This window comes from Triturus cristatus, chromosome 9 (genome assembly GCF_964204655.1).
Source record: "Triturus cristatus chromosome 9, aTriCri1.1, whole genome shotgun sequence".
NCBI classification, from domain to species: domain Eukaryota; kingdom Metazoa; phylum Chordata; class Amphibia; order Caudata; family Salamandridae; genus Triturus; species Triturus cristatus.
In genome coordinates, this window is record NC_140592.1 from 673797619 (window position 1) to 673823714 (window position 26096).

The 26096-nt window shown below is 47.1% G+C and overlaps 1 protein-coding gene across 1 annotated transcript in view; it reads left to right on the forward strand.

Moving 5' to 3' along the window:
* Positions 1-798: 798 nt before the first annotated feature.
* The window catches only part of GAL3ST3 (galactose-3-O-sulfotransferase 3), a 192231-nt gene continuing 166933 nt past the window's right edge, over positions 799-26096 (forward strand). The window contains exon 1 of the mRNA XM_085625741.1: positions 799-1434. The gene's annotated coding sequence lies outside the window, so the exon portion shown is untranslated. The remainder of the gene's footprint in view (positions 1435-26096) is intronic.

Here is a 26096-nt window from a genome sequence, read left to right on the forward strand (position 1 = left end):
TAGTAGCATAGATGGATTTGAGAGAGATGGCATTTTTCGGAGAGTACACGTCCCAACCCAAGTGAGCTGTGAAACGAAGGCACGAATTAGCTATGAGACCAACGGCAGTCAGCAGAGCGGACGTCTGTGACGTGTGAGCTGTGGAGAGAGGGCCCTTAATGGGGTCGGCTGGTAGCCTGGGGGGATTGTAGAGTCCGGGCACTCATTGTAGGGTATGGCGTGGGGGGCAATATGTGTGAGCTACAGGGAGATGACAGTGAGCAGAGGGGTCGTCTGTAACATCTGTGAGCTGTACAGAGGTGGCATTCGTCACAGAGGACGTTGCCAGCCTACGTACCGAGAAGGTTTAGGGCTCATATGGGGGTATCCGGTGGGATATGGTCCTGTAAATCCTTTATTTTAACGCGGAGGAAGCATTACTCTGATATGTATCAGAAAAAAGCCCGGAGCTGCGCTGCCTCCGCAGTGCCCAATCCCTGGAAGATTGTATTAATAATCTGAGAGGGGAGGAGGCATGGGGGGCTTTGTGTCCTTCTCCCCTCCCCCTCTCGGCCCAAAGAGCCGCACCGCCACCTGATCACAGATGGAAAGATGGAGTGTTAAAAGGAGGAGGGCGGGGACAGAAGGACAGGGGAGCACGGGCGAGAAAGGAGGAAGAATGCGGGAGAGGGAGGGTGGAGAGGAGGCGCTTGACCACTAGAAGGAGGGAGACAGGTGCAGGTGGATTGAGGGGAGGGAGGAGAGAGATAGGGAACAGAGGGGGTGGGTGGGGTTAAAAGCCACATGCACGAGGAGAGAGGGGGAGAGGGAGGGCGGGGAGATCCGCTCCACAATGAATCAAACACCCTGATGAGAGAGAGGGCAACCGCGGCTTTCCAGAGCTTCATCAGAGCGGACCCCTGCAGAGAGCGGCAGCATCCCTCGGTGCTGCTGCACCCCGGCTCCGCTCCCCTCGCCAGCCGCCCGTTTGCTACCTCCTCCCCTCTGCTCCTTCGGCACACCCACCCCTTTGAAGCTACCTGCACTGTTCCCCATTCTCCGTGCGCCCCCTTCCTTCCAATGAACCCTTTCTGTTGACGAATTTTCTTTGCCATCCTCCTCCTGCCCCCCTCGCCAACGTCGCGCATCCTTCCTCAAGGCTCCCGGGCATGACACGCTTCTCAGCCGGTACCACTGCCCCCCATCTTTATTTGGGAAGACTCCGGCCTCGTGCCATATAGCGTGCGTATATTTCCTGTTCTACGCCTCCTTACTCCTCTCGGGTGGCCATTAATTTCCAGTATCCCCTCATCACCAGAGACAACCCCCTGGCACAAGGCCTTACACCCTCACCTTCCTCCAGTGATCTGGTGACCAGGACCACCGGCCGAAGCGCCCTGAAGACGAGCACACGACGAAGGCGGTGGAAGAGGACACCGACCGTGCTTGCTGACGGTGAGTACCGACCTGCAGGGGTGTAACACGCAAGTCGGGGAAGGAGGCTGGGGTGGGGGTGGCACACTCCACTGTTTAGGAAAGTAGTGGTGGGCTGCAGCCCAAGCGGGCTGCTGCTAGAAATAAATAAAATAAAATAAACAGCATCTGGATGCGAGCTCTGCCTCCTGTGTTTTTCAGTAAACCCTCGGCACCAGGTGCACCGCGAAACAGCCCTGGAATAGGCAGGACCGACCGGGACAGAGGCTGGTTTAGTAATGCCCCCCCCCCCCGCCCCCGCCGCAGTCTGAACTGTGAAGTGAAGCAATGATCATGGTTTAGTGGGCCCCTCGCACCTCTGCACCCGGTGCCACTGCGCCCGCTGCACCCAGCCAGCGGTGTGTCACGAGCCCTAGGGCAGGAAAGGAAATGGCCCCTGGCAGCTGTTAGAAAGATTGAATACAGCAATAATCGGGGTTCAGTTGCCCCCTGCGCCACCAGACTTGCTGCACCAATAGGAGCTATTGCAGGAGTCATTCGAGACCCAATCACCAAAGACAGAAGGAGCCTATCAAAGGTTTCTTAGGGATCTGATGTCTTTCCATATATTTGCCCATTGCTTGGGAGTCAGCACCAAGCAGTTGTATGATAACTTCCTTTGCGGACGTGGCCCCCAGGAGGAGGTGTGGCCTCAGAGAGGGAATCTTTTTCGAGCTCAACAAGACGCAACGCAAAACGGGTGCAAGTGACTTTGCCCTGGGCTCGAGGTAAGCGTGCCACTGAAGTGTCGAGCCTGCCTCAGCCGAGAAGTCTGACCCGCCTCTGGCTCTGTCCTTCCCCCCATAGGACTGCTGAGTCAATATAGCGCCTAGCATCCTACCTCATGCCGGCATCCCTAACAATATCCCATCTCTCTCCTCCCAAAGGCACTATTGAAAACAAACAGAAACCGGCATCCCTTCAGGACAGCTGGGTCTTATTGCTATGCCAAGGCGTCATTCCAAACAGAAAAGTGTTTTTTGGGGGGGCGTTTTTCCACTGAGTAGTAGCCACGTGAAAGCATGTCTACAGGCTGCAGCGCTGCTGCACTAGACAGGTGTCACACTGGAAGCCTGTGCAATTCTCTTCCTTACATGTAACTTTTCACTCAGGTAATCAGACAGCGGCATGTACTTTTCAACCTCATTGTTAGCTAAACTGACCTACACTCCTGTCCTGAAAGTTAATCCTCTTTTGTACTATTTCACCCTTTGAGACTGACTCAAAGTCGGTCAGTTTAACCTTTTTTTAGTAACATTATTGCTTTTATTTATGTATCGTGCGGGCTGTGTACTTTGCAAGCCTGCCTAAGTGAACTCTGCCTGACCTACTCTTTTTCTTAAGACCAGTGGGCAGAAGGGGTTGATTTTCGGTGCAAAATTGGATATCTGAGAACATAACACTCAGCACAGCAGAGTCCAATCCAGGCTACCCTGCTATACCAAATTGTGTGATTTTAGGCAAACTACATGACTTCACTGCGTCTCTTTTTGCATCACCGCACCATTTAAGAGCACCTATGAGCAATTTAGCTCAAAGTGCACTTGAAAGGACATACTCCGTTATTTTTAAACTCTATTTGTTTAAAAGTTATTAATTTTGATAGCGCATTTTGTGAAACTGGAGTGATTATTCAGAGAGAGGTTCACGTGCAATAAATTCATGAACGTTTTTCCATGAGCGTTCATTCTTAATATCTTGTCATTACACACCCTGCCCGTCAGCAGTGTCCTGGCTATACAAAGGATTGCGCTAAGCGCGGGTCTCTGTGACCCACAGGTGGCTGTGTGGTAAACAAAGGGTGACGTGGGGGGGCCAGGGAGAGGACGTCTCGGTTCTGATGTAATACATAGCGCCTGGCCATTGTAGGAGCTTTTACCTATCTGAAGCAAAATAATTCCCACAAGCTTGCTCTCACATCCTGCGAGGTTTCGAGGCCAGCATTCCACGTTGAACTGTGGCCGTACCTAATTAAATTGACTTCGAGTTGTCGAAAAGTTTCATTCAGGTCACACCGTCTCCCTTTATCTTCACCTTTTGAATTGCATTGTATTGTTTTTTCTTGGCATTTGTGTAGTGGCCTTTTCTGGGTGGTTTGGTTGATTTGTTGTATAGTGCCTCACATTCTGGCAAGGGCTCAAAGTCTTCCAATTTCCATTGGGTTCCTGGGTGCCCTCTGAACGCCTGGATTGGCCTATTTCAGATATGGGGATTTTTCTGTGCATGGTGGATGGCGTGGTTGGTGCACAATTGATCACATGCATAAGCGCATAAGCATGGGTGTTGCAGAAAACTATGAAAGTTGAAGGCATTGGTACTGAGACATCCACTGATCTCTCACAGTCCACCTCTGTACAGATTTGCACCCTGCACAAGATCTTATAAATCAACATATTAATACCCACCACATGCATTATGATTTAGACCTCAGCTATATAACAAGCTCTTACAGCCAGGGCCACTAGAATTATGAAATTGTGCGGCTGCAGCGATTTTTGAATTTGTATAGATTTGCCGTATGTGCCACATAATCCATCATCCGCCACATAATGTGCAGATTGTAACAAAAAAAATGTGTCTAGCTAAAATGCTTCAATAGTTAATAAAAATGCAGCAACACGTGTTGCTACACAATGGAAGTCCTTTGCAGTACTGGACTGATTATCTTTCTGTTGCATACAGCTATATTTGGGTGTTAAACTGATATGAATGAGGTGCAATCAATGCCCATATAGTGCTACCAAGTTTAAAAATTTCGAAAGAATGAGGTAATAGTGTTACAAAACGTGCTGCATTATGCCGCATAATTTGCCCTTTCTTGTCGCATAATTTACTCAAAACCGCTGCACAATGTGGCTCTCTCCTGCCACATAATTTCAGTGGCCCTGGTCACGGTACACGTCTCTCCTGACCCACAGCATGTGCCATCAGAGTAACGAGACATACACCAAGTTCTGACATTTCCTTGTTCACTTCCTTGTGGTGCACACTGGTTTGTCAGTACTGAGATATTTACTGATGGGCTTATTTACAAACCCTGTGCGCCGCCGGAATTATACTTATAATGAAGCGTTATATAGAGATCGGAGGTACAGCACCCCGATATATAGTTATACTGGAGTTAATAATATTTTTGAAATGCGGAGTAATGCCACCCCAAAAAAAGGGTTGTGGTGGTTGTGTTTTAAGCAACAAGGATGTGTTTAGTGTCCTAAAAGGATTGTTGTTTGCAGCGTCAGCATCATGAGCAGAAGTAGAAATAAATAATAGCCCCAATTTAAGGCCGAGCAACAATGTTAGTATTAATGAGAATACATGTGGTGAGATGAACATGGGATGCCCCATCTGCGGCCATAGAGCCATTTAGTAACCAGAAGGGACGAACCAGTGCCCTCCAATACCAGGTGTTATTATTAAGGAGATAGGGTGTATGTAGTTCACCCCTCCCACTCTACGACCTTAGGGACCGGTCCAATGCTTGAGGGAAAGGATGCCCCAAGGGGTTGCTCTGTATTGTATTTGCATTTATATAGGTCTTACTACCCCGAATGAAGCGTTGAAGCGCTTTACAGCGAGTAGCACGCTACACCGACACCAAAGGCTAGCGGGACGGTGGTTTTAGAGTGGACAAGTACAGGCCAGGCCTGCATGGCGGAAGCTGGACGAGGCGGTGGGCGGGCTTTGGCAGGGCCTCTTGTCAGAAAGGTGCACTCCTCCCACCCTCCATCCCACCTCTAAGGCTCCGCTCTCCAACCGTGGCGCATTGTCTGCGGGATCGTCAGTGTAAGGGAATATCGCAAGGACGCATTTTAGGACTGAATCGAGGTGCGTAGTCAAAAGAACGGGAACAGCGTGCCTTTGTGCTCGGAAAAAAACGTAAACCTGATACCATGTGTCAGAAACGAAAGAGGAGCAGCCGTGCAATGAGACACAGAAGACTGGAGAAAACAGGGGAAGACGTGGGAAAACAGGGGAAGAAAAAAAAACTGGAAAAAGGGAGAGAGAACAAAAGTAGGGGTAGAGGAGGACTAAAAGGAGAAGAGAGAAAGGACAAAGGAAAGGGTAAAGGGGTAGTAGAGCGGGAAAGGAGGAACTAAAGTGAGATAAAAAGGAGAAGAATAAGGACTATAAATGAAGGAGAAATAAGAGTGGCATGGTGAAAAGAAAATAAGGCAGAAAAAGATAACATTGATAACATGATCGAGAGATAAAACAGAGAAAGGAGACAACTTTATAAAGAAGGGATAACAGGACAAGCAGCAGGACGTTTGGAGGAAGGCCAAACCACACCCGAGAAATTTAGAGAATAGGTGCTACCATCAGCCATGTATACATTTCCCTGCATCCAATATGTATTCTCTGCCTTGTGCATTTAACTCTGCATATATGTATATAGGTTTTTTTGGAGTGGGGGGTGGGGGGGGGGGAGGAGGGTGAGTTTTATATATCTCGAATTCGACCCGAAAGTATCAGAGCGCTTTACATGAGCACCAGTTGCTTTACAGACAGACGCATTCATTTTTGTTAGGCACCGGGAGATTAAGTGATGCCCAGAATCACAGGATGTTTCGGCGTCCCTGCCAAGACTCGAACCGGTTCCCCAGCTTCAAGGTCGACGCCTTTAGGCCACATATTGCTAAAACAAATACTCATCATAAAGAAATCTGGAGGTTCTGATAACAATAACACCAGTGCTGGGAGGGGCAGCGTGAGACACACTCAGCAATGGTAATAAATAACATATTGCACCCTGTGCATCATAAATCAACGTAATCTATGTATTCTACTCTCCACTTAGCCATAAAAAAAAGTCCGAGCTGCAACGGCCCTCGTAAAAATTCTTCCAAGCAGTATAAGACGGTGTAGTAATGTATGCATCTGCAGGCCGCCTGTTATCGCACATATGGTCGCTGCTGAGAAGTCCATTTGATTTGTGGCCTGCGTCACTCCGCTCGCACGAGCCTTCACCGGAAACGAACAGGCACGCGCTGTGGCGCGGATAAACACCTCCGAGGGATCAAGCCTCGAGTGTGATGTGACATTGCCCTCTTCAAAATCTATTGTCCGTAACCTAATGACTCCACAGGCAATCCGACTCAGGCGTATTTATGACACCTTGGAGCAGGAGCTGAAGGCCCTCCTGAGGTAAATGTGTGTCTTTCCCCGTGTTTGTACAAGCAGTGCTTAGTTTAAGCCGGTGGTCGCCAGTGGGGGCCACCAGCACTCATTTTCCGCATTAGACATTTGAGAGAGAGGGAAAAACACGCAAAGTGTAAAGACGGTGGAAGAGAGAGCCTGAAACCCCGTCACAAAGGGAGGAAGCCAGAACCCGCAAGAGTGAGATAAAGAGGCGGCCGGGACTGCCTGGTTGTGGATTAAAGCAGCATGAGGCAGATTTAAGACTACTCAGCCTTGGTATTCGGAAAGCCACCATTTCATTTCACCGCTCAGGGGCTTCTGATCAGAGCTTTGGGCACCTGCACCCATTCTTTTACTAATTAAGTACTGTGTGAAAGGATTCAAGGCATTTAGATCTTTCTAGAATGTGATATTGGAAAAATGTCACCACACCCTCTCATGACAAGGGCCGCGCAGTTCTGGGTGCAAATTGTGGACCTGGTTAACCTTGATTCTTTGGGGTATGGTATGTATCATCTGTAGAATACATGCTTATTTCTGAGGTCAAGACATGAGGATGTGCAAAAAAAAGTGCTAATTGTGCATTTTTTCCCACCAGTTCGAGGTGCACACACTCAAACTGTTTGGTTTGCCGGCACCGAAACATGAGGGGGCATCCTGCAAAGTACATTGAGGGGGCCCCAGGGCTTTAAGTGGGCCGGGTCTGTCCGGGTCTGAGCACCGGCAGTTTTTTCAGGGGGCCTCGAAACGGGTCTCTATCGGGCTCTATTTTCGGGCCTCTCAAAGGTAGTCCTTTTTTTTAAATTTTCTTTCTTGGACTACAGTGAGAGCATGCACATCGATGTGCGCATTCTCATTTTGCTCACTACTGAGTAGTGGAGGTCAAGGCATGACGTCATTCCAGGTGAGCTGCGCTGTAGGAGGAAGGGAAATCCTTTAAAGAGAGCCATTTTCTCTCAGGATTTGCCTTCTCTTTTTGCATTTAGTAACAGCCATTGACAAAGCCAATAGTCCTGACTTGTAGGTATGATGTTACTTGTATCATATATCTGGATGCAATGACAGAGACAGCAAAATACAAGTCGGGAGGCACACAATGCTAATGACACATTTTTGGCTTATGTGGTTTTAAGCCATGCACTTAATTACATAGGCCACGCCCCCTTCGAGAGACCCACCCCAGTTTTTTTTATTCAACTTAAAGGCCTGGGGGGCCCCCATGCTCTGGACCCAGTCAGGAGCTCTCAGGCCAGGGGCCTGCGGCCCGTTCACAGTGGCAGAGGGGGCGTTCCTCGACCTCGGGCCTCCCCCCTCACCCCAGGGGCTGTGAGGGCTATTGTTACACCACTGCAGTTTATGCCAGGGTTAATCTGCAAATTATTCTAGTGAGAACCCTGTGGTGAATTGGAATCGCTATTTATGTACAACTGGGTGTTGTCACCAAAACTGCGATTTGTGCGGCCTTGAATGACAACAACCTTAATCTTTGGTTTGTCTTACAGTCCCCCAATCAGCTCCTCCACTCTGAATTGTAGGTGTCTGGGATTCTGTTTCACAGATGCCCATTATTGAATTGATTAATTACATTTTCATAACGTTTTCTCAGGCTGAACTTGTTAAATAAATACCTATTCTAGGCATGCTCTTGCACTCCATGGGCCTTGACATGACCCCCCCGCCCCCCGGAATCCTGGGTGGGGTAATTACTAATACCATTGGATGTCCTATTTTCCAGATGGGTTATTCTCACGCCATCCCTAATTTTTGCCCACCCCAGAGTTGGGGATAGTACAGTGATAGTGAATATTTTCTCTCGTTCCGACATATGCATATTTTATTTGCAGACATAGTTTGCACCAGCTGCATATCAAGTGGATGAAAATGCTTGGTTTGGTTTTACCGCACCAGTTATAACCAGGGCCAGTGGATTTATGTAATTTGTCACTTCAATTTGTAAAGCGCTTAAAACCATAAGGCATCAAAGCGCTATAATCAGCAGGAGCATACGGGGGACCAACAAAGGCAATTATAGTTGTGAGAAAAGCCAAGTCTTCACATTCGTGAAAAACACAGAATATGAAGAAATGCTAGCGATGTGTACAGGCTGAGTGTTCCATTACCTAGCAGCTGACATAGAAAATGCACGCTCACCCCATTGCCTTCCTAAAATGGAGAACAGTGACTTTCCCAGTAGCGGCTGCTACCGAACAAGGGAGGTGAGGTGGGGGGGTGGATGGACAAAGGGGGTAGGAAATAGATTTAAAAACAAGCACTTACCTATATCGCTGACCACCACCTGTCCTTCCTCCGTCCTCCTGTCTTCACTCGGCAGGAAGCACACAGCCTCCCAGAATCCCCTGACCAATCACAACGCTGTCTTACAGTAGCACTGAGATTGGTCTGAGCGCCATGGTTCGGTGCTCAGACGGGTGCTGGCAGGCTGAACATGTTCTCCACCCAGGCAGTAATGCAGCCTGGGTGGACAACATGCAGAGTGCGCATGCCGGTTTGGCTGGCCGGTGATGGCCGGCCAAACCATCATGCTCGCTTTAGGTCCTGCCACCACTCCTTCCTCAGTGAGGAGTGGAGGCCATCCTCGCCCACCTGGCTTCAGCTGCAAGCTGAAAACAGAAAACAAAATGATAATAGCGAACGTTATTATAATTTTTTTTTTTTTTTAGCTTGCTGTTCAAGCAGTGGGGCAACACTCTCCGCCTTAGCAGAGGAGCCGCCACTCCACTGTCCTCTGGTCAGCCGATTTCAACTGTCTGCTGGGAGGATAACAGTTGAAAATGATTCTTAGATGATAAGAGCCTTGCTGGTTAAGGGCCTTAACAGCCAAGCACAGTGCTTTGGAAATCAGCCTCTTCCTCACTGGAAGCCAGCGAAGAGTCCTCAACCCCTCCCTCACTGATAGATGTTTAGGAACGCCCAAAACCAGTAGCACAGCAGCATTTTGGATAATATGAAGTTTATTAAGGGAATACTGGTTTGCGTTCAAATACAGAGCATTACAGTAGTCAAGGCGAGATGTTATTAGCACAATGACCACCGGGTGAACAATGTATGCAGCAGGGTTGTTTAAATTATGAGGCAACAAAAGTCAAATTATGCAAAGGAATGCAGAAGATTATGTGATAGTGTTACTTCATTATTTTAGCATGTTTACACATGTTAACACTTTCTGGGTAAAGGATTCACCTCATTAGTCTCACGTTGACACCCAAACACAAACTAACAACAGAGAGGTGACCATTCAACCTTTACAAAGAGCTTTCCATTCCGCAGCAGCATGTGTTGCCGCATTTTTAGTAAATTTTGATTTGTTTAAGCTAGAAACATTTTTTTTCTGAAATCTGCAGATTTTGCAGCAGATGTAGGAGTATGTGGTGAACGCAACAATGCCATAATAATGCAGAGCACGGCAAATACACAAAATTGCATAATTCCAGTGGCCCTGGTTAAAATTTTCTTTCAACTCAAACTGCCTTTTGCTCTCTATTCAGGATTTATGAGTTAGTGGGATGGAGGACCTTTGTCTTCTTCAAAGCTACCTCACACCCCAAGGGTGGATGGCTATCCCCTCCAGCAGCCCCTCCAGCAGCTCCTCCTTTTGTACCCTCTGACGTAGCTGGGCTGTGCCTCTGCAAATTACTGTGCAAAAGTTTTCTGTATACAAGCTGAAGCATGCACATCTGTATCACAGCAGTCCTGAGGTCAAATCTCTATTTATGACTAATCAAAGTCCATATCTCACTGTCGGTACCAACACAATCGGAAGCCTGGAAGGCCTTTAAAATGACAAAACAGGTTCAAATCAGTTAAACATTGATTCTGGTATTTCCTACATGTGGTAAATTCCTCATTCTTTAGTAATAGTGCTTCATATGTGTTATAAATCGCTCACCCTATTCCACCCTACTATAATGAGTCAAAGGTAAGTAGTGATATCGCAGGTACTGATATCACTGAGTGCAACATTTACCCTTGCGGTAAATACTTCATAATATTGTGGATGAAATATCATCCTCAAAAATTATTGTGGCCAAAAAAACTAATATTAAAATATTGTGTAAGTAAGTAGATAGAGGGTGGGTATAGTTCTACTATACTTAGCTCTCCATAATTGTACCTTGATGATATACATATTCAAAATATGAACCTGAAAACAACAAAGGTTAAAGTGGTATAGTTAAGTAAGGTAATAATATCTTACGTAACACAAAAACCTTAGAAATTCTGTGAAAGAATCACAAGTTAAAGGGATGTTATAGTTAGGTGAAAAGATCAGTTTACCCTAACATTTTAAACTAAACAACCCCCACTGAGCTTCAGAAGATATAGTTAACCGAAGGAACTAGAACTCACACCCTCGTAATGCACTGTTTATGGCCTTACATATTACATCACAAATAACATGTTTTATGACATCATTTATAACATCACTGATGACATCTGAAACTAGATAATTGATGATATGACTGTGCATAGCAGGAGGTTACAAGTTATAGTTACTTCAGTTAACAATAAGTGGTGAATGTCAGTGTTTTTTACAGATTAAAATGTAACATTTAATCTAACATTTATCACCTAATTATAACTTCACTTTAAACTTTGCTTTTTCTGTGAATTTCTAAGTTCTTTTTAATGGAAAGTAAATTTTTGTTGCCTTTCCTCCAAAGCTCAATATAACGTCACCATAAACTAAGCTACAGAGTGCCACAAAAATTATGCTAAAAAGAAACAGAGAACTCTGGGTAGTTCCCAAGTTTAGATAGAGAGCAGTTCCTGTATAGAGCACCCTACAACACCAGTGAAACTCTGAATCTGCTCACCTCAAATGTCTGTTTTTCTAGCAAAGTTTTTAAGCATATGATTAGCCCAGTGCCACCCATGCTGAGCTAGAAAGGGACAAAGACTTTTGCCATTTCTACAGCAAAGGCTTTAAGTATAAGATTGCCTAGAGCGGTAAAAGGCTTTTGCCATTTCACAGCTCGGCATGGATAGCACTGTGCTAATCCTATGCTTAAAGACTTTGCTTTAAGACTCTGCTGTAGAAATGGCAAAATACTTTGATCCTTTCTAGCTTGGCATGGATGGCAGTGTGCTAATTCTATGCTTAAAAACTTTGCTAGAAAAATATTTTCATGTTATTTAGGTTGTCAATATTTTGGCCACAATATTTTTGTAAGACAATATTTATGTGCTTGAGTTTCTGACATGTAACAGAAAGTTCCTCTGAAAAATGTGGAGCAGCATGCAGAATCATTGTTTTCTACTCTGAATACAGCATGTCTCAGAATTTAACTCATATTTTACTCTGTACATTTTGGCAGTTATGACTTGCTGAAATACCCCAGAAAAAAAATTGAAGGGTGTTGGGGCAGGAGGGTGAAGTAATTAACATATTAATCAGCATTCCAAGGCACAGGGGCCAGGAATTACCACCGCATTTAATAGTCGGGCTATACTGTTTCTAGCCACTACCTGTGCAGTAAAGTGTTTTGCCCAGGCAAGGGGTCACAAAATAAGATACAACCCCCTGTGAAATGATTACTGGACTATTTGAATGTACTCAGAGGCCTTATTGCCCATCCATTGCTTAGCAGAGGAGCAAATTATGTCTTATTTTCAGTGTTTTTCTGTTTTGCCATACTTATGGTGTGCAAAGTGTAAGGTCCCAGAATATAATAGCCTAAGTATGTTCTGGGAAAAATATTGTGCCTTAAATATCTTTTGATAAATATTGCCCTAATGGAATTAATTATTAAAAATCTACTCCAAATGGACTCGTATTTTAATAAATTATGTTTAATTCATGATATTTATATCAAACAATATTTTTGTTATCGCTCATCTGACTTACAGTTGTCCAAAGCCCTCAAAAAGCTTATATGTGTACATATTTTCACATTGTTTTTTTTTTAAAGATTAAAATTTAACGGTATTCAAAGAAGGGGCGTCAGAGTACTTTATAAAACAGTAGAAAATTAAAGATGCTTTAAGCAAACATGGCATATGACTTGATACATAGTGAATATTTGAGTGTGCATACTTGTCAATGATTAATAAAGTCTTTAAACGGCAGAGTATATATATGTATATATATATATATTCACTGAAAAAACCATAGGTTTCGGGCCTGATATAGTTAGGAATTAGCATTTAAAAAACCTTAGAAATTCACTGAAAAAACAATAGGTTTTAGGGGTGTTATAGTTAGCTGGACATTTCACTCGAACAAAACCATTGAAATTCCTCCGATATAGTTAGTCGTACTAACTACATCTCGCGCGCCCGCAATCCACTGCTGATGATGTCACATATTACATCATTCATGACATGGTCAGTGACGTCACTGATGACATCTCAAATGACATCACTTTTGACATCATCCAGAGAATGTGGTTTGGTTCGTTATTTAAATATGTATTATATATATAGCAATTTGCATTGAAGAATGAGTGGATATATAAATATAAATATCTGGATGGAGGATTTAGTAGCAGTGTGATTGACTGTTTACTTGACTAATTTATAGTGTCTCACTAAATATATTGGATAGTGACTAAACTGTGTGAATATCTGTATCACTTTGTCAGTTGTTGTGTAAACTGCTGCACTAGTTGGTCACTAACTACGTGAAAGTCTATATTATTTATTGATTAATTAACTGAGTATTTGTATGGGAGAGTGAATGTGTGTGTGGTTCGGTGGGGGGTGTGTGACTGCCCAAAGATGTGTGAATAGTTGATTCAGTAGGTATATGAAGTTAAAACTACATGTTATAACAGTTGTTTGGGTGAGTGAACATTTAGTGTACCAGCAACCACGAAGGGTAAGGGCAGACCATCAGGGGGACTTAGCATCTGGGTTGGTACACATCTGGGGGCCCAGGCAGACCAGATCCCCACTGGGTCGTTAGATGTACAGTGTGTCTTGCTTACTTTTTAAGAAAATAGACAAACTGCTTTTATAAACATCTATTCACGACCAACTGTGTGTGGGAGGGAATCTGGGACGATTGACCAACTTAGGCAGTTTATTCTAACCTTGAACCCATCAATTATTCTAATTGTGGGCGGTGATTTTAACTGCCAGTATGAGCCACTTACTGATACAACCCAAGATGGTCTAGATGATGAGGACCGGCACTGGCATATTCCGGAAACGCAGATTCCGGTAGTTAGAGCTTGGACTCCCCTGGTGTTGCAAATTAACTCTTTTACTCTATTGTCCTCTTTTAGAGCCTGTAACGGGAGGACAAAGTTAGATAGACCGGGGCGTATGACCTTTAATAGGGAAGGCCACAATTCCATCCTGGATTATATCTTGGTCGAACTTAGATCTTGGGGAATGGTTCAGGATTTCATAATATATAATAGGAAAGATAGTGATCATAATCCTCTGGTTATGATGTTAAAACCAGAGAGCCTGGGTATGTCAAATCTAATCCCAGATAAAAACTTAATTGGACCTCCGCTCCTATTAACTAATAACAGGCGGAGAGTCAAGTGGCCACAAATATTAGGCTCCCCGAATAAACTTGCGGATGTGTATGGAAGGTTTCTGCCTTCCCTGAGTGATATGGGTGAGGTGCAGGATAAAGTTAAGCACACAGGGATTGGCGATGAGCCCTTGAAAATACATCAAGGGCTCATTCAAAATCTCTCTGATGTGTTTTACCCGGAAGGAAGGTCAAAGACAAACCCAGTTGGAGCCCATCGCTGGTTCAATGCTCATTGCAGGAAAGCCAAAAAGGACTTGGTCCTTGCGGTCAAGTCAAAGGATAAAACTAAGATTAAGTACTGTCGGTGCTTATATAAGCAGGCTATTCAGAAGGGAAAGAAAGAGTGGGAGGCGGATAACTGGGAAGATCTTAGAGTTGCACTAAAGTCCAAAGATCTTAAATCCTTTTGGACAATTGTTAGTTGTGGGAGCAGGGTAGGTAGATTGGCCAATGAACCAAATATAGCTGCATCGGTCTGGGAATTGCATTTTGAGGCCCTGTATTCCCCACCAAGTAATGATGAATTTGAAACCAATCTCCCATGCCTCCACCATGAGTATCGACTGGAGGGGGCCTGGGAGATTACATTGGTGGAGGTAGAGGATGCCATTTTGAAATTAGCTCCGAAAAAGGCCCCTGGACTAGATAAAATACCGGGATATCTGTACCGTTCTGAACCGAAAATATGGGCACCTTATTTTCGTGTTCTTTTTAATGCCATACTGAATGGTATGGATCCCCCGGAAACATGGCTGGGAGCTGAAATAGTTCCTATCTTTAAAAAAGGTTGCCCCCTTAAAACCATCTAATTATAGGCCAATTAGCCTCATAGACGTGAAGCAAAAATTGATCGGCAGAATCATTCAAAGTAGAATACAGAGTTGGATGGAGGATGGTGAGATTTTATCTCCTTTCCAGGCCGGTTTTAGACAGGGCATATCCACGGTGGATCAGTTATTTAGACTGCAGGTCTTATATTGGAAAACTGTAAAGGTAGAGGGTGGCAGCCTCTACATGATCAGCATGCGGTCAGCATTTGACTTGGTGCCTAGAAACAAACTGTGGAGGGTACTACAAGAATTGGGTTTACCACGCTATCTTATTAATGTTTTAATGAGACTCCATAGTGGCACTTACGCCCTGGTAAGGTGTGGGAAGAATGGGGAATTATCAGGCCGCTTCCCGGTCAATCAAGTGGTGCGCCAGGGCTGTGTCCTGGCTCCCACCCTTTTTAGCCTCCTGGGAGCAATGAATATAGATGCCCCGAGGCTAGCCACTGGTCGGGTGCCCGCTTTGATGTTCGCGGACGACACTTTGTTGTTGTCCAAGACATTAACGGGCATCCAACGCATTCTTGATGGTTTTGCCGATTTTTGTGTTTCTACGGGACTAGAGATAAATCTAGATAAAACCAAGTTCATGATCTTTAACCCGCCGATGCAGACACGCCCGAATCCCGTCCTAGGTGGAACCCCGCTGGAGAGAGTGAAGACCTTTGAATATCTGGATATCACCTTGGGAGAACACTTGGAATGGGATTCGCAGTTGGCCAAGGCTGCATTTAAGCTAACAAAGGTGGTGGGGGGGATCCAGAAGCTACATAGAGAGTCCGAATTTAAGCCTGCGGCTCCAGTAATTGAAATTTATAATATCCAGGCCAGATCGGCAGCCCTATATGGGGCCGAACTTTGGAGGCACCAAAAATCGCACAACCTAGCCAAGGTGGAACATGCATTTGTGAGGAATATATTGGGTCTTCCTATAAGTACCCCATTGGTACCATTGCGCATGGACCTAGGGCTACTACCTATTGAGGAGGTTATGCCTTTACGCCCGCTATTATATTGGAAAAGATTGTGGTCCGTACCTGAGCTCGCTTGCTATAGAAACGAATTTAGGGAAATTTGGGATGCACTGAGAAACAGGAATATCAGGTGGCTGGCCCACATTAAGTTAATTAGCTGCAGGCTAGGTCTATCTGAGCTTTGGGCATCTCCGGAAGTTGCCTGTCCGGAGATATCGAAAAGCTGACCTGAGTCGCTGCTATAAGAATTATAATTTAGCATCCCTGCATGCGAGTTCTGATGGGGGCAGATTGACTACTGAGTTCCTCCAGATTAAAGCAGAGTATAAAAGAGAGGAATTCCTAGACCTAATATTCCCTGCACTAGCACGAAAATTGTTTATGCAACTTAGGCTAGGTACTCTCCCGCTTAGAGTGTTTTCTGGCAAGTGGGATAAAACTACGAGCAAGGAGTGCCCTGCCTGTGGTTCTCATTTGGAAAACGAAATTCATGTTTTCTTTTTTTGCCCAGCATATCAGGGTTCACGCAAGCACTAGCTAATTCCAATCTGTAGAAACTCAGGGTTTCACCAGTGTGCACATGCACTTAGGGTGTTAAAAAAGGATACCCACCCCCCCATAATTTTTGCTGTCTCCCGCTTTTTGAATGCAATGTGGCACATACGGAGGAAATTGATTACTGAACCCAGTGCTGTACACGAGATTCTTGCTCTAAATTAATATAACACTCGATAATGAATTTCAAGTTTAATCCTTGTTTTAATTGACGTATAGTATTGTATGTATATGTAAAGTTGTATATGTAACGTATTTTTTTTTTTTTTTTGAAAACCTTTATTTCAAAATTCAGGACACAGCTATTCAGCCGACAGCCCGAAGGTTCGGCAGCATTGAGAGTTAGATACAGTGATGTGTCCCCAATACAGTTCAAAGAGTAATGCAAAGGTCCAATTTTAAGTAAATACAGAAAAAACTCACAACAAACCCCAGCAAGGCAAGGACATTGAAAGCCCATGGCGAAAGCCCCCAGGGGAGGCCGGACCCCACTCATCTACTAGTTACAAGACTGTGTACGGAGGAAGAAGGTCGGACAGCAGAGGCCCAAAACGGTTCCTAAAACCAAACTGTGCTGGAAAGTAGGTCAGGGGGAAAGCTGTTCCTCGGGAGGTTCCAGATCCGGGGCAAGACATATTCCCCACCTGTATTGGTTCCACCGCCCCCAGATGGCATGCCACTTCCGGGGGCGACCTCTAGAGCAGTAGACCGTCTTCTCCCTAAACATGCTCCAGTCCATGTTCTCCTTCCACGCGGTCAGTGTAGGGGGTCCCGAGGAGCCCCACAATCGCGCGATATCCCTTTTAGCTACCATGTTACCCAGAGTCACCCATTGGGTCTGCGCCTCATCGAGGTCAGTGGGCCCCCAGACGTTCAGGAGGCAACACCGCGCCTCCGGCTGTACCGCAGTGCCCGTCACCTCCCCCATAACTGCATGGACTCTCCTCCAGAACTCCACAATGACACCACATTCCCAAATGATGTGCAGGAAAGTACCCACCATACCACATCCCCTTCTGCACAGGCCGTCCTCCGAGAATCCCATGTGGACCAGCCTTGGCCCTGTCACATACACCCGGTGCAGTATTTTAAGCTGCACCAGCCTCAGACGCGACGGGATCGCAACCTCCTTAGGAGAAGAAACCGCTGACTGCCAGTCCTCATTATCCAACTCAAGGCCATCCCTAGTCCACTGTTCTCTCAGCCCCAAAAGCATGTCTGCCCGGACGTTAATCAACTTCTTATATATGAGCGAGATCGTGCTCTCGGGCATATGACCATCAAGGACTCGGTCCTCAAGGGGAGAGGACTCCGACACCTTCTCACCCTCCACGAGGACTGATCGGAGGGCGTGACGCAGCTGGATATACCTGAAATACTCTGAGGGCCCTAGCTCATACTCAGTCTGCAACTCCTCGAAGGACTTCACCCTCCCCTTATGCAGCACATCTCCCACCTTGGATATACCTATCAGGTCCCACTTATCAAAGCCCTTCGTATGCCAGAGTCTTCCCAATCTTTCCGATTCAAACAATGGGGTAGCGAGGGTGAGCCTATCCTTCCAGCCCAACGAGTCAGTCGCCATCTTCCATACACGCACCGCCACACCTGTGGGCCCCGTGAGGGACGAGTCTAAGGACCGCGAATGCAACGCCCTGTAGTAGTTGCCGCCACTCAGCAGCCACCTATCCATGGCATACCCAGGGCTGAGGGCAGGGCCATAAAACCCATGGTTGATCGCGCTCAGCTGCGTGGCCCAATAGTACCGTCGGATGTCTGGGAGCGCAATGCCCCCATCGTACCATGGGAGCGTCAACTTTGAAATAGCTATTCGCGGCCGCCCATCCCACAGCAACGTCCGTTGGAGGCCTTCGACCTCCCGAAAGTATTTGGCCGGTACCCAGTCCAAGGTGTTCTGGAGGGCGTAGAGGAAGCGGGGAAGAGACATCATTTTGAACAGGGCCGCACGCCCAACAAGGGAGAGCGGCAGCCTCCGCCAACCTTCAACATCTCGCCTCAAGCGTGCCAAGGGGGGGGAGCAGATTCCTCTCATAGCGCACAGCAGGATCCATGGATATAAAAATCCCCAAATACACGAAACCCTGCTGGGCAACCTGTATCGAACATGTTCTAGGGATCGGTGGGACCTCGCCACTAAGAACGTACAAGTACGATTTGCCCCAATTAATCACAAGCCCCGAGTTCCTACCGAACGATGCGAGTACGTCACAGACCACTATAAGTGACTTCTTAGGTGAGGCAAGATACAGCAGGATATCATCGGCATAAAGCGAAATACGGTCCTCGTGATCAGGCGACCACCGAAGGCCCCGTATATCCGGGTGCCAACGTATCCACGCAGCCAACGGTTCAAGGGCGAGGGCGAACAACAGAGGCGACAGGGGGCAACCCTGCCGAGTACCCCTACCAAGCTGAAACGGAGTAGATGCCCGACCATTCACCACAACATTCGCTAGTGGCCCCTCGTACAGCAACCGAACCCAACTCACAAAACCGCGACCGAAACCAAACTTGGCCAGCACGGCCCATAAGTATGCCCACTCCACCGTGTCAAAGGCCATCGTGGCATCAAGAGATGCCACAATAGCCGGTTCACGCAGCGTGCCCGCCCTGGCGATGACGCCATGAAGATGCCTAAGGTTTAATGCTGTGTTTCGGTGCGGGATGAAGCCAGATTGATCCGGGTGGACCAAATCGCCAAGTACCCTAATCAAACGGGTAGCCAGGAGTTTGGCCAGAATTTTCGGCTCAGCGTTGAGGAGTGAAATGGGCCGATAGGAGGCGCACCTATCTCGGGGTTTACCCTCTTTATGTATGACCACGATCGACGCCAGCCGCTGATCCAACGGAAAGATCCCATCCCCCCGCGCCTCCAAAAACATGGCGCGCAGGTGAGGGGCGACCCTATCCGGGAACAGTTTGTACAGGTCGATCGGCAGTCCATTCGGTCCAGAGGCCTTACCCGAGTTTAACGCGCGAATCGCCCCCGCCACCTCGTCAACCGTTATGTCACCATCCAAATCGTCCCTATCTATGTCAGAGAGGCAGGGCAACTCGATATCACGGAGGAGATCAGACGAGTCCTCGGGCGGCCTGTCCGACACAGAGGAATAAACCCTACGAAAATACTCCGCGAAACACTTCACAATCCCCTCAGGTTCCACAATCGCCTCTCCCCACTCTCCCGTCAACTCTGGCACCACTCTATTGACCCGTTCTTTCCTGTCCAACCACGCCAGGAGTTTCCCTGCCTTATCACCAACGTCATACAGGCGGCCCTGTTGTTCCCTACTGAGGGTCTTAGCGGCGTTCGTCACCAGGTCCCTATACTCCGCCTGCTTCAAGCAAAGCTCATGCAGTGAGGACTCTGTAACCTCCTCCTCCATAGCCCCCTCAAGGGCCGCGATCTCCTCCTCCACTTGCCGCACCTCGCCATCCCTCCGATTCTTGGCAGCCACCACCAGGGAGAGGGCTTCCCCCCGAAGCACGGTCTTAAAAGCTTCCCACAGCGACACCGCCGAGTCCACGGTTCCCAGATTGTCCTTAAAGTAATTATCTACCTTCTTTACCAGGGCGCTGCGCATCTTGGGGTCTCGGAAATACCATGGGTTGATGGGGGCCACCCTCCCTCCTCCCTCCCGACCTAGATCCAGCCGGATCCACACTGGCGAGTGGTCAGAGATACCGCGTGCCATGTGCCTCGCCTCGGATATCAACGAGGCATGTGCGGCCAGAGTGAGCAGGTAATCAATCCTGGAGAGGCTACCATGCGCCCCGGAGTGAAACGTGTATTGACTCTGTGTGGGGTGCCGGAGCCTCCAGCAGTCTATCAGACCAAACGTATCCAGGAAGTCTGGAAGCCATTTCTGAGCCCCCCCTGTGTCCCTGGGCGGGTATCTATCCAACAGTCCGGAGCCCACAGCGTTGAAATCCCCTCCCACTACCAGCATTCCCCCCGGGAGAGTCAGCAAAGCCCTGCCCAGTTCAGCAAATGTGGAGGCCTGCAGGGCCGGCGGGACATAAACCGAAACCAAAACCAAAGTCCTTCCTTCCCACCACCCCGCCACCGCCACAAACCTCCCCCTATCGTCAACAATGGTGGAGTCCACCTCAAAAGGCAACGATGCTCTAACGAGGATGCCCACACCCCTGGACCCAGAAGAGAATCCCGAGTGTGCAATGAATTTATACCCCTTCCTATTCAGGGCATAGCACGTATTACCTATGAGATGCGTCTCCTGCAGCAGGACAACATCTGGCATTGAGCGTTTCAAAAATTGCAAAACAATCCCCCTCTTGATGCGATCCCCCAAACCATTAACATTCCAGCTTATAACACTTAAGCCTCTACCCCCCATCCTCAAACGGAAAGAGGCCCACCCCACACCCGAGGAGCCACCATGGAACAGCCCTGAGGATAATCATCATGCCTTGCAGAAATAAACCCCCCAACAACAAACTCAAAATCCCCAAAACTCCCCCCACCCTGCACCCCTGCTGCAGCTTACAAAGCCCCCCCAACTTGCAGTGTGCCTGTCGCCCTACAAAAACAAAAAATCTACAAAAAGTACCCTAAGGGAGGAAAAGAGCACCCCTCGTCCTCCCGCAACCCTCCACAGTTACTGCACTCTGTTCAAATCTTCAAGTATGGTCAAATCCAGTCAGGCCGGCTCTGAGATATCAGCCCTGTCCATCCCGGCCACTGTCTCCATGTTCGGCTGTGTCGTCCCCCGTCCGTCGCCGGGGCAAAGCGTCCAGCCATTCGTCGGCCATAACAGGAGAGTCAAAAAAGAATGTCCGATCTTCATGCACCACCCGTAGTCTGGCAGGGAAAAGCATGGCATACTTCAGATCCAGTTCCCGAAGTCTCCGCTTCACCCCCAGGAAGCTCTGTCTCTGTCTCTGCACCTGCTGGGTGAAGTCCGGATAAAAATTCACCGACGCATTCTGGAAGGGGACTGGGCCCGTCACCCTCGAAGCTTGCAGGATAGCGTCCCGATCTCGAAAATGAAAGAGCCGGGCGACAATCGGCCGCGGCGGGGCACCCGCCTTGGGCCGCCCGCCCGGCACCCTATGGGCCCTTTCCACCGCAAAGAACTTTCCAAGGCCCTTAGGCTTCAGATGATTGAGGACCAAATCCTTCACAAGCAGGTCCGCCGAAGCCTCATCCGAGGACTCCGGGACCCCGATGACGCGCACGTTGTTGCGCCTGGCCCGGCTCTCGAAGTCCTCCAGCCGGCGGGCGGCGAGGTCACTCTCGGCCCTCAGCTTCCGAACCTCGGTCTGCAAATCCGCAACATCATCAGTGAGGCCCGTGGTCTTGTGGTCCAGGTTCTTAACGCGTTCGTTCGTCTTGCCCAGGTCCGAGCGGATCAGATTGACATCCACCAGGATGGCATCCACCTTATGCGCCAGGGCCTCGAACTGTCTCCCCATCGAGGTCTGCATCCCGTCGAGCGCGCCCATGACATCCTGTAGGGAGAGCTCCGGTGTCCCAGGCGAGTCCTCCTTCTGGGCATCCGGCGCCTGGCTCGATCCACTCGGCGATGCTTTCAGGAGGGCGTAGCGGTCCATACTGTTGACTTGGGAATATGTTCCCCGCCTGGTGGACTTAGTCTTCAGCCGATCCCCTTCTGCTTTGCCCGACATAATGGACTCCAGGCAGTCCAGTGCAGTTAAGACTGTTCCCTCTCAGAGAGAGGAATAAGGAGTGAGCAGGTCTGCCTTGTGCTGCCAGAGTAGCCCGCGGAGCGTCCTTGGGGTAATAAAGCCACCCAGAGCTCTACAGTGTCCGGGCAGACAAAGGGAACGAAATCGAAAGTGAAAGAGCGAGGACCTCCGTCCGACAGTTCACACCTCGCCAGGCCGTTGTTGATCAACTAGGAGTCGGGCATCCTGCCAACTCTAGCCCCTGGCATCCCCGGGAGTTAGGCCGCAATCTTCCGCCAGTCGTAAGTCCGGTTCCCGATGGGCGATCCGACCGCGGGTAGCATCAATCGCCTCCCTGACAACTCAGCAACACGGTGCCATGCATACCATCAGGATTAGAGACAGGATAGTCGACGGAGGGCGCGAGGGTCTCGGGAGCTCTAAGCTCACGCGGCCATCTTGGTCAAGCGCTAGGCTCCTCCGTTTGTAACGTATTTTAAATGCTATTTTTATTCATTAATTTAAATTTTGTATTACATGTTTTTTATGAACTTTTATGGTCCTTGGTGGCCGAAATAAAGTTATCGAACGAACGAATATCTTTATGGATGTGGCAATGAGCAAATATATGTCTCAATGGTACATGTCCAACAAACTAGAAAAATAAAAGCCAGTGTATGTATCAGTTGTTGTATATAAATAAGTATACATAAGACTCAGTGATTGTATGAGTGACTGTATGGATAACTGTATAGTTGTAATAGTGATTTTAAAACACACCAAGTATGAGCTATTATCTATATGAATAGATGAAGTGGTGTTTTTATAAGTGTATAGCTAACTAAAAGTAAGTATGATCCATTGTTTGCACAAGTGGGTAGGATGACTTCATAAGTGATTAGGATGTGTGCTGGTGTGTAATGTTGATATAGGTGTAAAAGTATATTTAATAGTGTTCTATTGATCATTGACAGCATGTATGAGTGAATCTATAGGTAAGTGATTAGATGTGTGTATAGATCTAGGAATCACTGAGTGGGTGTTTAGAAACTTGTATTGGTGTGTCAATGGTTTTAAATCTGGCACTCTCTATTTTACAGTGAGTGATGAAAGGTTATACTAGTGTATGATGAGGTGTATCTGATTGTCACGTGGATGATGTCATCAGTGATGTCATTTGAGATGTCATCAGTGATGTCACTGACCATGTCATGAATGATGTAATATGTGACATCATCAGCAGTGGATTGCGGGCGCGCGAGATGGAGTTAGTACAACTAACTATATCGGAGGAATTTCAATGGTTTTGTTCTAATGAAATGTCCAGCTAACTATAACACCCCTAAAACCTCTGGTTTTTTCAGTGAATTTCTAAGGTTTTTTAAATGCTAATTCTTAACTATATCAGGCCTGAAACCTATGGTTTTTTCAGGGTATTTCAAAGGTTTTTTAAATGCTAATTCCTAACTATGTCAGGCCTGAAACCTATGGTTTTTTCAGTGAATTTCAAGGTTTTTTAAAAGCTAATTCCTAACTATATCAGGCCTGAAACCTATGGTTATTTCAGTGAATTTCAAAGGTTTTTTAAATGACAATTTTTATTGTATTCATTGTTATACTGATTTTTTTGATACTGATTTACTACATTGTTTAAACTGTTCATTTTTAGACATTTTATTTTTTTAATTACATTATACATTACAATACAAAATATACTTTCTCAGAATGAATTACTTTAGTTTAAATACTTTGCAAATAGGCAATAGACTTTTAAGTACAGTAGTTACAGTTGTTGCAATGGGCAACACCATTTTAAACACAAAGCAACATTGAGCTCAATGTGAATTTCTAGTCAAATGCAATTAGTTACTTTATGGATTACTTTTCTAACCACAGGACTGGATGCTAGATTCAGTCCTTGGACATCTCCTGTAAACAGTTGAGTAAAAGCGTTTTGGTTACAGTAGTGATTTTTAAGGATTATTATTGTATTTTAAAAGTTGACACTTAGAAAGGTTTTCACATAGAATCACCAATGTTAACCTATGGCAGAAAATTCATTTAGCAGGTAAGTAGTGTTATCGTTACTTTTTCTTACTCAGTGGTGGATCCTGGATCCAGCACAGGTGAATCTCCTGTAAACAGTTGAAAGAATGTGTTTAAGTCATACAGACGATTTTTTAGGAATATTTTTAGTTTGTGAAAATAGACACTTAGAAACTTTTCTACTTAAAAGCACACAATGGATTCCTATGGAAAGAAATACAAGTTACTGGTAAGTACGCTTAGAATTACTTTTCAGGGTCAGTGCTGGTCTAAAAGATGCAGCACTGGGTTCTCTCCTGATAACAGGTGAGTAAATCGGAATTCGTAGTTCAGCTGATTTTAGAGGAATATTTGTAAGTTTCAAAAATGGACACAGAAACTTTTCCGGTGAAAACCACACAATGCATTCCTATGGAAGAAAATACAAGTTACTGGTAAGTATGCTTAGAATTACTTTTCAGGGTCAGTGCTGGTCTAAAAGATGCAGCCCTGGGTTCTCTCCTGATAACAGGTGAGTAAATCGTAATTCGTAGTTCGGCTGATTTTAGAGGAATATTTGTATGTTTCAAAAATGGACACAGAATCTTTTCTGCTGAAAACCACACAATGGATTCCTATGGAAGGAAATACAAGTTACTGGTAAGTACGCTTAGAATTACTTTTCAGGGTCAGTGCTGGTCTAAAAGATGCAGCCCTGGGTTCTCTCCTGATAACAGGTGAGTAAATCGGAATTCGTAGTTCGGCTGATTTTAGAGGAATATTTGTACAATGGTAAAGGAAGGGGGCGGGGCCTGAGGTGACGTGTGCAAACACGCCCTGTGGCGTGTTTTAAGTTGGGGGATTAAGTCCCCTTGAATCCTGAGGTCCCCTGGCGGCCAACTTGCCCACCAGGTACCTCCAGTATGCACCAGGGAGCTGCGTTGCAGAGAGGTGTTCAGAGGCCACACCCCTTTTTAACAACACTCTGCAACGCAGCTCTGTGGCGCTTACTGGAGGTACCTGGTGGGCTAGTTGGCCCCTAGGGGACCTCTCGATTGAAGAGGAATGAATTCCCCAACTTAAAACACGCCACAGGGCGTGTTTGCACAGTATCACCTCAGGCCCCGCCCCCTACCTTCACCATTGTGCAAACGCGCCCTGTGGTGCGTTTTAAGTTGGGGTATTAAGTCCCTTTGAGTCCTGATGTCCCCTTGCGGCCAACTAGGCCACCAGGTGCCTCCAGTAAGCGCCACGGAGCTGCATTGCAGAGAGGTGTAAAAAGTGTCGTGGCCTCATTACACCTCTCTGCAACGCAGCCCCCTAGCGCATACTAGAGGTTCCTGGTGGGCTAGTTGGCCCCCAGGGACCCCCAGTATTCAAGGGGAATTAGATCCCCCTCTGCAACGGCAAACGCGCCAGGGGGCGCGTTTGCAGAGTGGTGTAATGAGGGGGGTGGCCTGATCCCGGTCTTTTTTTTTTTCTTCTTTTTTTTAGAAGCGTGGCTGTGTAGTCCCCCTTCTTTTATCACTTTTTTGGCCCTGGGGACCCCATCCCCCAGGGCCTGCCCCCTATTTTTATTTATAAAAAAAAAAAATCGGGAAGGGGGCCGCGTGGCCCCCCTCCCGAGGCCATAATTTGCCCCGGGGACCCCATCCCCCGGGGCATGGCCCCTTTTAAAAAGAAAAATTATTTTAATGGAGGGGGGCTGCGTAGCTCCCCTCCTCTGGCCACTTTAAGGCCCCGGGGACCCCATCCCCCGGGGCCGGCCATTGTTTTGTTTTTTTCTTTATTGGGGAGGGGGGCCACGTGGCCTCCCTCCCAGGCCACTTATGGCCCCGGGGACCCCATCCCCCGGGGCCTGGCCTCTGTTGGGGTCCTTGGGGTGTCCCGAATCCCCCCACGGTCCCAGCCGGCTTCCCGTGTCCTGCGGGAGCCAGCATT